We start from the raw sequence: 14,226 nt of genomic DNA, 5'->3' as shown, positions 1-14,226 counted from the left end.
TAAATTCCCTGGGCCCTCTCTCCCAAAAGAGACCCAAAGTCAGATACAATTTAGAAAGTTCTCAGTTTTATCACTAATTATCATTTTTAAGAAGTATTATTTCTCAACTGTACTCATAGTCTTTAAAAATGCAAGTTAAAACCATTTTCTCTCTCCAATTAACAAAAGTTAAAAAAAAAATCAATTAAACACTTAGTGGCAAGGTTTTGTACAAACAGGCACTATCATACACTATTGATCAGACTGTAAACATGTTTAGGGCAATTTCCCAGTCTCCATCAAAGTGTTTGTTTTATTGTAATATTCATATCCTTTTACCCAACAATTTCATTTCTATAAATTTATCCATGTGATATATTTGCACCTGTGCACAGACATGTAAAAATATATTTGTAGCAACATAGGTTAAGAATGTAAACAAGTCCTAGCCAGTTTGGCTCAATGGATAGAGAATTGCCTTATGAACTGAAGGGTCCCAGGTTCAATTCTGGTCAAGGGCACATGCCCAGGTTGTGGGCTCAATCCCCAATAGGGGGTGTGCAGGAGGCATCTGCTCAATTATTCTCTCTCATCATTGATGTTTCGATGTTTCTCTCTCTCTCTCTCTCTCTCTCTCTCTCTCTCTCTCTCTCTCTCTCTCTCTCTCTCCCTTCCTTCCTGAAATCAATAAAAATATTTTTTAAAAGAATGTAAACAAGTGGTGGGGGCATTCAGAATCAGGATATTGGATAAACAAATAAAAGAATATCCTTATTGTAGAATACCATGCAATTGTTAGAGTGAGGTAGTTTAATGTCTAATAATAAAAGGAAATCTCCAAAATAGGTTCTTTTTTAAAAATAAATCTTTATTGTTCAGATTATTAGAGTCGTCCCTCTTTATCCCCCCAATAGCTCCCCTCCACCCAGTTCCCACCCCACCCTGTGCCCTTCCCCCCTCCCCTCCACTGTCCTTATCCATAGGTGTACGATTTTTGTCTAGTCTCTTCCTGCACGCCCCACACCCTTTCACCCCAAGAATTGTCAATCCACTCCCTTTCTATGCCCCTGATTCTATTATATTCACCAGTTTATTCTGTTCATCAGATTTTTATTCACTTGATTTTTAGTTTCACTTGTTAATAGATATGTATTTGTTGTTCATAGTTTTTATCTTTACCTTTTTCTTCTTCTTCCTCTTCTTAAAGAATATCTTTCACCATTTCATGTAATGCTGGTTTGGCAGTGATGAACTCCTTTAGCTTTTTCTCATCTGTGAAGCTCTTTATCTGCCCTTCAATTCTGAATGTCAGCTTGGCTGGGTAGAGTAATCTTGGTTGTAGGTTCTTGCTATTCATCACTTTGAATATTTCTTGCCACTCCCATCTGGCCTGCATAATTTCTGTTGAGAAATCAGCTGACAGTCCTATGGGTGCCCCCTTGTAGGTAACTTTTTCTCTTATTGCTTTTAATATTCTCTCTTTGTCTTTTGCGCTTGGCATTTTAATTATGATGTGTCTTGGTGTGATCCTCTTTGGATTCCTTTTGTTCAGGGTTCTCTGCGCTTCCTGGACTTGTAAGTTTATTTCTTTCACCAGGTAGGGGAAGTTTTCTGTCATTATTTCTTCAAATAGGTTTTCAATATCTTGCTCTCTCTCTTCTTCTAGAATCCCCATAATTCTGATGTTGATATGCTTGAATTTTTCCCAGAGGCTTCTTACACTATCTTCATATTTTTGGATTCTTTTTGCTTTTTGCTTTTCTGGTTGGTGTTTTTTGATTCTCTGTATGTCAAATCTTTGACTTGATTCTTGTAATCCTCTAGTCTGCTGTTGGATCTCTGTATATTATTCTTTATTTCAGTCAGTGTATGCTTAATTTCTAGTTGGTCCTTTCTCATATCCTCGAGGGTGTCACTAAATTTATCAGTGGTTTCTAGAAAATTCTTTTAAAAACCTTATAACCATGGTTTTGAACTCTATATCCAGTAGTTTGCTTTTCTCCATTTCTTTCATTTGTGACATGTCTTTTGTCCCTGCATTTTGGCTGCTTTCCTGAGTTGATAGAGTGGCTTTGTATGTTAGATGTCTTATAGGGCCCAGTTGCTCAGCCTCCCCAGTTACCTGAGGTGGACACTCTTGGTGCACCCCTTTGTGGGCTGTGTGCACAATCTTGTTGTAGTTAAGCCTTGATTGTTGTTGGTATCCCAGGGAGGAATTGACCTACAGGCTAATTAGCTGTTAGGATAAGCTGTGTCTATGATGGGAGAACTTCTGTGCTGGAGACTCCCTATGTGGCAAGACTTGCTTCAGTGAGACTTTGGTACTCACTGAGTCTGCCCCTTGAGTGTATTCCTATGGATCATAGAAGTTGTAATCTGGGCGGTCTCACTCTGATCACTGGATACACTGGCTCTTGGATCTCCAAGGAGGTGCTAATTTAGCCTCTGCCTTAGGCCACCCAGCAGGAGCTACAGAGAGATCTGTAGATTCCTCTTCTTTGTTTGGGTTATGGTGGTGCCCAGATGAGGCCCAGCTGTGAAGCAATGCAAGCTGCTGTGGGACCTTAGGCCTTCTTTTGGATGTTCTGGGTCTCTCTGACTTAGCTGCAGTTTGTTAGGTAAGTTTACATTTCAAAGGGCCAGGCCATTCATATGCAAAAGCCTCTGCGCACAGCTTGGAGGGGTCAGGGTCTCAGGGAATCAACAGGGCAGATCAAACAGCTATGGCTGATCCTCAGCCCTGCCCTATGATGCCCCTGGGGTCTCAGTGTCCCACGGTAATCACTGCAAGCACCTCTGAGAGAAAGCTGCCCTCGAGTTCCACACGCTGCCAGACATACCAGTTTCTTCCTGTATGATTCTGGGTCCCCAGAGTCTCGCCTGGAACTGGAGTTCAAAGCAGTCAGGAGCTTGTGTATCCCTCCCAATTGAAAAAGACAACAGCATCCTCAGTTGCCAGCCCTTTTTGCACACACACCTCTATACCTCTGCACTTTACTTCTGCACCTCCTCTGAGTCTCAGTGTGCTTTTCTCTTCCCTTCTAGTTGTAGAATTTCCACTCAGTCAGGCTTCCTGTGGTTCTGAATGATGTCCATTTTGGTGTTTTAGTTGTAGTTTTGAAGTGGTTGTGTGAGGCAGCAATTTCAGGTGTTTACCTATGCCACCATCTTGGTTTCTCTCCAAAATACATTCTTTACTAAGAACATAATATAGTCCAATTTGTATTTTTAAAGCATTTGCTTATACATAGAATGTTTCTACAGGGATATACAGAAAACTAAAAATAAATAATTGCTTTTGAAAATGAATCCTACTTTTTACCCTATACCTTTTGAAATTTTGACTTAAAAACTAGTATTTTAAGTCACATTTTATCCCCTTTTTATTTTTCAATTACAATTGACATTCAACATTATATTAGTTTCTGTGTATAGCATAATGGCTTGACTTTTATATAACTTAGGAAATGATTCCTCTAATAAGTCTATCTGGTAACATACATAGATATTACAATATTACAGGCCCAGTGCATAAAATTTGTGCATGGGTGGGATCCCTAGGCCTGGCTGGCGATCAGAGCCAATCTGTGGGGAGACTGGTGGGGCAATTGGGGCCTCTACTTACACCCACCTTGGCCTGGTGCCACCCACTCACCTGATCCACCATCCCACCACAGTCCCACTCTCGTGGGGGCACATCAAGGCCAGTAGTGCCTTCACTGCCACCCAATGCCAGCGCCAAGTAGCCGGTGCCAGCCATGTTCCACACCACCCTCTGGTGGTCAGTGCACATCTAACTCCTGGTCGGCTAAATTCTTGCCTGTGGGGAACATTTGCATATTAGCCTTTTAATTATATAGGACTAGAGGCCCAATGCATGAAAGTCATGCAAGAGGCTCAGCTCTCACAACTGCGGTAGCTTGCCTTGGCCCTTGTAGCCTTGAATTCATCCAGAGGTTCATCCAGAATGTGTCCAGAAGGTCATTAGGCAGTCTGGTATAGTTAGCATATCACGCTTTTATTATTATAGGTTATTGACTATATTCCCTATGCTGTACTTTACATCCCCATGACTAGTTTGTAAGCATTATCTTGTACTTTTTAAACCTTTCACTTCTTTTCCAAGTCTCCCAAGCCCTCTCCTATCTGGCAACCATCAGTTTGTTCTCTGCATCTATGAGTTTGTTTCTGTTTTGTATGTTCATTTATATCACTTTTTAATTTCCACATATAAGCAAAATAATATTTTGTCTTTCTATGTATGACATTACACTTAGCATAATACCCTCTAGGTCCATCCATGTTGTTGCAAATGGTAAAATTTCATTCTTTTTTTATAGCTGAATAATATTCCATTCTATATATGTACCATTACTTTTTTATCCACTAGTCTACTGATGGTCACTTGTGTTGATTCCATATCTTGACTATTGTAAATAATGCTGCAATGAACAATTGAGTGGATATACTTTTTTTGTATCGCTTCTCAGCCTTTTGGCTAAGATCAAGTGAATTAGTGTTTTAGATTTGTTCGAATGAATACCCAGAAGTGGGATTGCTGGGTCATATGATAGTTCTATTTTTAATTTTTTGAGGAACTTCCTTACTGTTTTCCATAGTGGCTGCACCAATTTGCATTCCCACCAACAGTGCACGAGAGTTCCCCCTTTCCACATCCTCGCTAACACTTTCGTTTGCCATTTTATTGATGATAGTCATTTTGACAGGTGTAAGGTGCTATCTCATTGTAATTGTAATTTACTCTGATGATTAGTGACATTAAGCATCTTTTCATGTGTCTACTGATGTCTATATCTTCTTTAAAGAAATACCTATTCAATCCCTTTCCTCGTTTTTTAATCAGATTGTTTGACTTTTGGGTGCTAAGTCATATGACTTTTTTTTTTTTTTGCTTTTGCTTTTATCTTTATTATTGAAAGTATTAGTGATGTCCCTCTTTCCCCCCATTGACCATTTTCACCCAAATTCCTTCCTCTTTCCAGGCCTTCACTGCACTGTGTGTCCATGGGTTATGCATATATGCATATAAATTCTTTGGTTAATCTGGATATTAACTCTTTATCAGGTGTATCATTGGTGAATATGTTCTACCTTTCAGTAGGCTGTCTTCTCATTTTGTTGATGGTTTCCTTTCCTGATGTCAAATTTTCTTCATGCTATTTCTATTATATGTTATCCATTCTTAGCTTATCCCCAATCCTCACCATATTGTTGCCACCCTGTATACCCTCTACTCACTTTCAAGTGTTCTTAGCAGCACTCTCAAATTCCTCAACAGTTTCTCTTTCTGTCACATCCTACATGCCAATTGCCAATTCAAGATAAAATCCATTATTGCCTTTCCTATAACTATATAAAGGTATATATGTATATGTTAAATATGTATGTACATGCATATATGTGAATACACACAACTGATCACTTCACAAAATTATTTCATCAAATCTCAACTTCATGAAAAATACCAAGTTCAGATGATGTATAATAGAATTGTACACCTGAACCTATATAATTTTATTAACCAATGTCACCCCAATAAATTAAATTTTTAAAAAAATTTCAGCCCTAGCTGGTTTTGCTCAGTGGATAGGGCATCAGCCTGAGGACTGAAGGGTCCCTGGTTTGATTCTGGTCAGGGGCATGTACCTCGACTGCAGGCTCAATCCTTGGCTCCAGTTGGTGCACATGTGGGAGGCAACCAATTGATGTAGATGTGTCTCTCTCACATTGATGTTTCTCTCTGTATGTCTCTCGCCCTCCCTTCCACTCTCTCTAAAAATCAATGGGAAAATGTCCTTGGCTGAGAATTAATAAAAACAACAACAAAATAAAAAGTAAAAATATTCCAATGTTATTACATGCAGATTGCCCTCATCCTTTTTTAACAACTACATAGACATCTAATGCATGGATGGTATAATAATACTGTATCTACCCAGTTTTGTTGTTGTTGTTGTTGATATAGCCCTTCCTTTAGGAAGGTGTCCCTACTATCCTGTTTCCCTGAAAATAAGACAGTGTCTTATATTAATTTTTGCTCCCAAAGATGCGCTAGGTCTTATTTTCAGGGGATGTCTTATTTTTCCATGAAGAAGAATACGGTACACATTTATTGTTAAATGAAAATAAAGGAAATTTATTACCTGTATACGGTATGGTAGTACGGTAGTTGTCAACACAAACCAGACAAACTGTGAATCCTACAGTATCAAGAATTTACTCATTTATTCAATGACAATCATGTCATCATCTTCTGGAACATCATCATAACAATCCAATTCCTGAATTTCCTGGTGAATTTCTTGTGACTCCATTTCTTTCAGAATCAATGGACCAAATCTCTCATGTTTAGCAATAGCACTGTCTTTTAATAAGTACTTCTTGTCAAGGTAGCCTGCTCGCAGTGCATTTGTAATGCAACTGTCAGTGATTTTCTCCCATGAATTCTTTACCCAAGTCACAATTTCTTGCAGTTTAGGTTTCACAAAGTTTCCACGCTGATTTCTCTCCATTCTATTTTCAATGTAGTCATTAATTTCCATGCGCAAATTGTCTTTGAATGGCCTGTTTATTGCAATATCAAGAGTCTGGAGATAGGCTGTCATTCCTGCAGGAATCATTATCTGATCTATTTTCCTTTCACAAAAAAATGTCTTCATGTCTTTAGCGCGGTGAGTGTTGGCTGCATCCCAGACTAGCAGACCTCTTTGGCTCCCTCGCATAACAAGCGGCAGCATTAAATCGACCCACTTCCTTATAACTGCTTGTGTGGCCCAGGCTTTTTCAGTTTCAAGAATAAAAACGCCCAAAACACGTTCAATCTTTTCCTTCTTGCCCTTAGAAATGATTAAAGGTGGGATTTTACTGCCATCCAGACTAATTGCCAAAGTACAGGAAACACGTGCACTTTCGTAAGCAGTGGAGGGAATGTACACTAAGTAGGCACCCCACTGTTCAATTGTTGCTTGAGATGATTGGCCCATAAACACTGCAGCTTCATCCATAGCAATCATGTTGGAAAGATTGTATTTAGAGAAGTTAGCATCATCAATAAAGGACTTGAATGCAAGTGCTCGCTTAATAACTTGAGTATCTTCCAATCTAAACAATGTTGTAGATCTTCTTAAAGACAGTTCACTTCGCAAAAGGAAATTATCCAGCCAGTGTTGTGATGCTTTGAAGTCTTCGGGGGCTATGTCAAACTGTGGTGCCATTGCAAGGGCAAATTCTTGAATCTGAGCCTTATTCACAACCAAAGCCTTTGCTCTCCTGTCAACAACCCATTCACAGATCAGGTCTTCCAGCTTGGAAAATAATGGTTGCCGACCTGATCCACACTTGCGCTTTTTAGCATTTCCCTTGTCCACTTGTTCAATGAGGTTACCATTCTCTGCTCGTCATTTTCTGACCAATCGGATACTCAACATCTCTTTGCAGAAAGCAGTAAGATTTGGCCCCAAGAGTCTTCCATGATTCCTTTCTTGTACTCCACGGAGTAGCTTTTTCTTTTTGCACTCATTTCTAGGGGCAAAAAAAAAAAGGAATTGGGGTATCAAGATGGGGGGAGGGGGATCACTTAAAATGACACAGGGGGGTCGAGGGGGGAATCAAAATGGCACAGGAGAATCAGAGGGGGGATTACCATTTTAGTAACCCTTTTGATCCTCCTGTGTCATTTTGATTGCCCCCTCTGATCCTCCTGTGTCATTTTAAGTGATCCCCTCCCCCCACCCCTGTGCCACTGAATACCTTCACCAGACATCCCCCCTACCCCTTTATCAGACATTTACCCTCTGGGGCCTGCTTGGGGACTGTCACTGGGCTTGCTGGGGCCTGGATCTAGGCTGGAGCAGGGTCTGCCACTGACTGAGAACCTTCAGTCATCATGAGGGCAGCCGCGAGCATCAGGTAGTGTCATCAGAGACAGACCAGCACTCACCACCTTCGCCGATTCCAGTCTGCTCTAATCCTCCTGTTCTTCTACACACATCTGAGAAAGTCTCCTCCTCTCTCCCGCCCTGCGCTCACTGCTCACTCCGACCTCCGCTCCGCCTCCACACAGCAGTGACGTCAGGACTCTGCGTAACATCACTGGTTGCTAGACGCCAGTCAGGGCGACCCTAATGACCAGTTTATGGTAAATTAATTTTCATTCTGAGACAGAGCCTAGTGGGGCCTTATTTTCAAGGGGATGCCTTATATTTCACTCAGAAGGAAACCTGTAAGTAGGTCTTATTTTTGGAGGATGTTTTATTTTCGGGGAAACATGGTACCACCCAGTGGATTTTGTGTCATTGTACACTGCTAGTTAATCTCCTGCCTCCTCACTTTCTCCTTTCTAAGCTTTTTAAATAGTCCCCTATCAACTTTCTATTTCCTAGAATTGAAATTCTTGCTTTCCCCCTGGTAGCTTAATAGTAAAATCATCATTTACCATATATTCCATTATCTTATTTGGATCACCTGTGAATTGGTACCTCCAGTACTGGCATCTCTCTCCTATTATCTCCAGATTCTCATTAGTGGATATTTGACTGCTACACATATACAAGCTCACATAATTTCTTTTTTAAAATGTAATCTTTGCTGAAACCGGTTTGGCTCAGTAGATAGAGTGTCGGCCTGCAGACTGAAAGGTCCCGGGTTCAATTCTGGTCAAGGGCACCTACCTTGGTTGTGGGCACATCCCCAGTGGGGGATGTGCAAGAGGCAGCTGGTCAATGTTTCTCTCTCATCAATGTTTCTAACTCTCTATCCCTCTCAATTCCTCTCTGTGTAAAATCAATAAAATATATTTTTAACAAAAAAATGTAATCTTTGACCCCACAATTTGCATGCTTACTTATCTTTATAGCATTACCCAAGATTAGTATGTTGACTCTGTTTTCACCTTATCTCTGATCTCTGCAAACAATTAATCGCTAATACTTGCCAAGTTGACTTAACAGATCAGAGTAGTTTATAACTGAATTTGATCTGTACCTCTAGGAAAAGTGAGCAAAGTAAAAGCCCTACTGCCCATGCAGCAGACATAATGGTAAAAAAAAAAAATAATAATAAACTTTGTCAAAACAATGTATAATGTAACATCTTTAAAGACACAACTCCATTTACCCATATTCATTTTTCAGTTTATCTTAGTCATTTTTATATTTCTTGCAGACACAATTACAGTATTATATATAAGTTTGAATGCATTTCCTCCGCAGAAGATTAATTTTAGTTTATATTCTATAAAAAAATTAACTTGAACATTTAGGAGTTTAGGAACATATTATATATTCCAGAGAGTAAAATTAATATGACATTTAAGATTCTTGGTTATACTTCAGTAGGTCTAATTTACACCAAAGAAATCTATAAAGTAAGCTCCAGGGCAGTACTGCTTATCTTGGGGACAGGATGACATATTATAATTGCTTTATTAACTACAACATTCTGATTTCCTATGAAGCTGTAATGGCTTGTTGCGCACTAGAGATTCTGTTACTTAGAATATAATTGATTGTAATATATACTGTTTGCTCTTGAATAACTCCCATTTTCCACCTCAGGGATTTTCATTTCAGCATCAAATAATATGATTACTGCATTCATAATGCTTCTGAAGCATTTTGAAATTTTTTCCATTGAAAAATAATTCAAAATTGAAATATGACATAAATTAAGGGAGCAAATTGAATTTAATCCCATATGTTTCATTTTAAGGCCATGTATAGTGTATAGAATAGCTCATCCTTATTGAATATTACCCTGTAGTTGGCATTAATCAGAGGTAGCAAGGCAAGTACCTGAATACTTGAGGAATTGACAATCCCATGAACTATTTTGATTTCTGTTCTCTAATTGTCAGTTTTTGGTATTACTTGACATTCTCTGACTTAATAATCTAACAACAATCCCTAACATCAAAATACAAATCTTTATTATTAAATCCAAAATAAATTACCCTGGAAACTCTTGACAGTCTTGTTACAAGTTCTTGCTTCTTTTTGCCCATTTTTTACACACTTCTGCTCCTCTTTCCTAGTTTTCAAATTTTCTCTGTTAACCAGTTACCTCTCCCCCCAGTCAGTGCTTGGGAACAGAGACACTTCCTCCTCAAGTCAAAATACTTCTTCACTTCCTCTATCATAAATTGTTCTTGAAAGAGAAAAATACATGTTTTGTTCCTTAGTTGAGCAACTGAGAATTTCCTGGTGTTGTTTACCTATTCTTTGCATTTCACACAAATGAATATTTGTATGAACTCTGCAAATATTTATTTTAAGACCAGGACGCCAAAGACACAACCAAATCTGTGGAGAATTTCAATTTTCAGGCATCAGTTCCTACTGGAAACCCATCTATCTTATTATCCTTTCTTTTGTCTTCCTTTCAGACTTTTAAAAGAATGAAGGCAAAGGGAAAGTTGGACCTCTTAGTATCTCTTCTTATTTGTGCCTCTCTAAAAGACTGAATTAAATGAAAAAGATATATTAGTAGGGTGAAATTGGATTTTGATATCAGATGGATTCCATTCTCCTTAGTAGTTTCTACATTTTTAGATAATCTGAACTGTAACCCACAAAAATGAACAGTAAAACTTCAAATCCAAAAGTGATAGTGAGCTCCCCAAATTCATCTTTCTCTCCAGCCTGATCAATTTAAGACCATGGCTTTGCAGGGCAAAAGCCCCAAGCAGTTTAAATACTGCTCTATACTCATGCTATTAACGAAAACTTTAGTTTCTGTCACCAAGCAATGGTTAGAATTTTATAGGACACTTCACGAGAGCCAATCAAACAGCTAGCTAGCTCTTAGGTCTTGGCCCAAAGGTAAAAGGGCGGAGAAAAATTAAACCTCCGTAATCTTTGTGAGCTCTAATCCCACCAGATTGTGCAATTTGGGTAGATTTCTGAAGGAAGAATTATATACTGCAAAGCCAAGTACAAGTTTTTACCACCCCAGAGAAAATTCCAGATTTTTAAAATATGATATTCTGATCCGCGGGAGCAGCCAGCGGCGGGAGAAGTGGTTACGGGAGCTGGAACTGCAGATCAATCCTGATCAAGATGACAACTTCCCAAAAGCACCAAGATTTCGTGGCAGAGCCCAAGGGGGAAAGCCAGTGGGGAGCCTGGCCGGGATTGGTGAAGTCCTGGGCAAGAAGCTGGAGGAAAGGGGCTTTGACAAGGCTTACGTGGTCCTTGGCCAGTTTCTGGTGCTAAAGAAAGACGAAGACCTCTTCCAGGGAGTGGCTAAAGGACACATTGGCGCCAATGCCAAGCAGTCCTGGGACTGCTTCGGGTGCCTTAGAGAGTGGTGTGATGCCTTCTTGTGATTCTCTCTTGGGAGCCCCCAATCCCTAACCCCAGCCTTGAGTCTCCAGAGTTTGCAGGTGACTGGGAGCTACTCCCTTGTCCTCTACAAGGGAAACGATTGCTGTCTGCTCACCACCAATGGCCTTCGGGTTTCAGGGGAGTTCTCTCCCCTCACCATTTCAACTTTTTTGGAATTCTCACTCTTGCATGCATCTCCCTTCTCTTTCCCGCCAGTTTCAGGTCAACAACCAGCTTTTCTGAGTGGATTTCTGGCCCCTACCCTCTCCCCTGGTCTGTTTAATGACATTTGGCTTCTCTTTTGGCAAAACAGTCACTGTCCATATAAAGTTTTTAAAATCAATAAAGTCAGTGGCCTTCCAAAAATAATGAAATAAAATAAAATAAAATAAAATAAAATAAAATATAAAATAAAATAATAAAGTAATAATAAAATAAAATAATAAAATAAAATAAAAATTGATATTCTCCTTGGAATGTTTCTTCTTAGTTCCCCACCCCCTTGAGTCTATTTTTATCATGTCATTGTACTGACTCATGTTTATAAAAGTAACCAGGGACTCGTGAGACATATGAAGAAGAAACTAAAACTTAAGCCCAAATAACATTATTTCACAAATCAACAGGGAAGTGAAAATAGCGCTGTTGAGCCCTCAAATCTTCAGATTTCCTCCCTTTGTGGAGAAGCTTCTGGAAGAGAAATTTTTCACCCCTATCTCCTCCGGGCCACATCAAATCCTCCTTTGGTTCCTGTCCCATTAGAATAAATGCCAAATGAAATGTATATTGTATTATAGATTCAAGAACTAGATGTGTTTAAGCAACTTCTATTTGCAAGTGCCATTTGCAACAATAAAATAATTTATATTATTATATTCTTTATAACTCTTTCCCTTGTTCTTTAACTCCTAGGGATGAAAAGAAAAATTTTGAGGCTAGTGAAAAAAGAAAAACACCTTTCAAGACAAGTTTCAAACCAACAAGTCCCTCTGTATTCACATTTAGTAGAAATCAATTCATTGGTTTTGAAGTTTAAAGAAGAAAGAAGCCTTTTCTGTTAACTCCCTTGAAGGAATTACTATGATGCGTATAATGTTGCAAACTTTATTTGGGGGGCTCTTTATCAGAAATCCCCATCAAATATGGAGACTAGTTGAGGATCTAACCCATTGGATATGCATGCTAAATTGCCAAAATACTATGGCAAATCAATGTACAGATCCCTTGGCTTTACTTTATCTTTTAAGGCAGTGTTTCTCAAATGTTGACATGCATATGAATCACCTGGGAATCTTGTTAAAATCCGCCTTCAATAGGTCTGGGGTTGGGCCTGACATTCTAGTTTTCCAGCAGTCTCCCAGAAATGGCAATGAGTGCATCTGCATAGCCCCACACTTTGAGTAGCCAGGTCTTAAGGTACCTGTATTTTTTATCTTAACATGAGGCTTTATTCATAGCAAAAGTTTTTATATAGAGCATACCTGCTTCATGTGGAGTACTGACTAGAATGTTTGATTTATGTCATTTAATTCAAGATAACCCTATAAAGTACGGTTTTGTTAAATAAGAAAAGTTTAGCTTTCAGAAAAGTTCATTCTTGCAGAAACCGGTTTGGCTCAGTGGTAGAGCATCGGTCTGCGGACTGAAAGGTCCCAGGTTTCATTCCGATCAAGGGCATGTACCTTGGTTGCGGGCACATCCCTGGTAGGGGGTGTGCAAGAGGCAGCTGGTCGATGTTTCTCTCTCATCGACGTTTCTAACTCTCTCTCCCTCTCCCTTTCTATCTGTAAAAAATCAATAAAATATATTTTAAAAAAGAAAAGTTCATTCTTTTGCCCAAGGTTGCACAGCAAGTAAGTGCCAGGGATTTGGACTCGGATGTTTGTTTGTTTTTAATCAAAAAAAGAAGGAGGAGGAGGAGGAGGAGGAAGAAGAAGAAGAAGAAGAGGAAGAAGAAGAAGAAGAAGAAGAAGAAGAAGAAGAAGAAGAAGAAGAAGAAGAAGAAGGAGAAAGCAGTATGCTCTATGTATTATATACAAAATCTTGTACAGAGAACTTTGAGAGGTGAGGAAATTTCTACCCTTGGGAAATCAATAGTAGTATAATGATAGGAATTGGACATATACAGGTGTAGGCAAAAATAGGTCTACAGTTATAATACAGTAACTGATAATACAAGAATAGACTCTGTTAGGTGTACTAACACCTGTAAATCTACTTTTGCTTATCCCTGTACATAAAAAAGATAAATAATGGTTTTTATGTTTGTTTGGGTTTTTCTTTTTTTAAATATGAAATGCTTCATGAATTTGTGTGTCATTCTTATTCAGAGGCCATGCTGATCTTCTCCATACTATTCTAATTTTAGTATTTGTGCTGATGAAGCAGCACAAATAACAGTTTTTTAAGTGTTGTGCATATTGCTATTAATAGTGTAAGGTAAAACAAGTAATTTTTTTCCGTCAAAGACAGTTTAGGCAGCCACCAATTTGGTCCATGTGACTTGCAGCTTCCCTGGGGGCTGCCATTTTGAAACCTCAAAGGTTTAAATGAGCCAATCGAGAAAGACTGTGAGACTAAGCTCCAATCAAGAGTGAGAGACAGATGCTGAGTACAGAATAAAATGCCGAGCCAATGGCCAGCTCAGTGTGTGTGCTTCCAGGGCTCTGCAGGAGTCAACCTATTTGCCTTGCTGTCTGGCTCCCGAGTATCCTTTGTGTTCTACCGGAGCCCCTGGTTTTAGGGGCTTGCCTTATTTCTAACAATAGGAAAGGAGCAAAATGGAGGCCAGATATTATAAGCATGGTCATCTGGGAAGCTTTACTGGGAAGCTGCAATTTTACACTCCCTGGGAACAACTGGTCCATCCCCTGCAGTTCCCTGGGGGAAGGGAATGGGCAAATGG

The 14,226-nt window shown here is 39.3% G+C and overlaps 1 pseudogene across 1 annotated transcript; it reads left to right on the top strand.

Annotated features, from left to right (window-relative positions):
• Positions 1-11,051: 11,051 nt before the first annotated feature.
• Positions 11,052-11,701, top strand: LOC311615590 (barrier-to-autointegration factor-like; annotated as a pseudogene). The gene has a single exon. The product of its transcript is annotated as a barrier-to-autointegration factor-like (transcript).
• Positions 11,702-14,226: the final 2,525 nt, after the last annotated feature.

Source organism: Pipistrellus hanaki (genome assembly GCF_964339955.1).
Source record: "Pipistrellus hanaki genome assembly, chromosome: X".
In the NCBI taxonomy this organism is placed as follows: Eukaryota; Metazoa; Chordata; class Mammalia; order Chiroptera; family Vespertilionidae; genus Pipistrellus; species Pipistrellus hanaki.
Note: the sequence above shows the minus strand (reverse complement) of the source record. Positions and strands in the feature narration are given on the sequence as shown.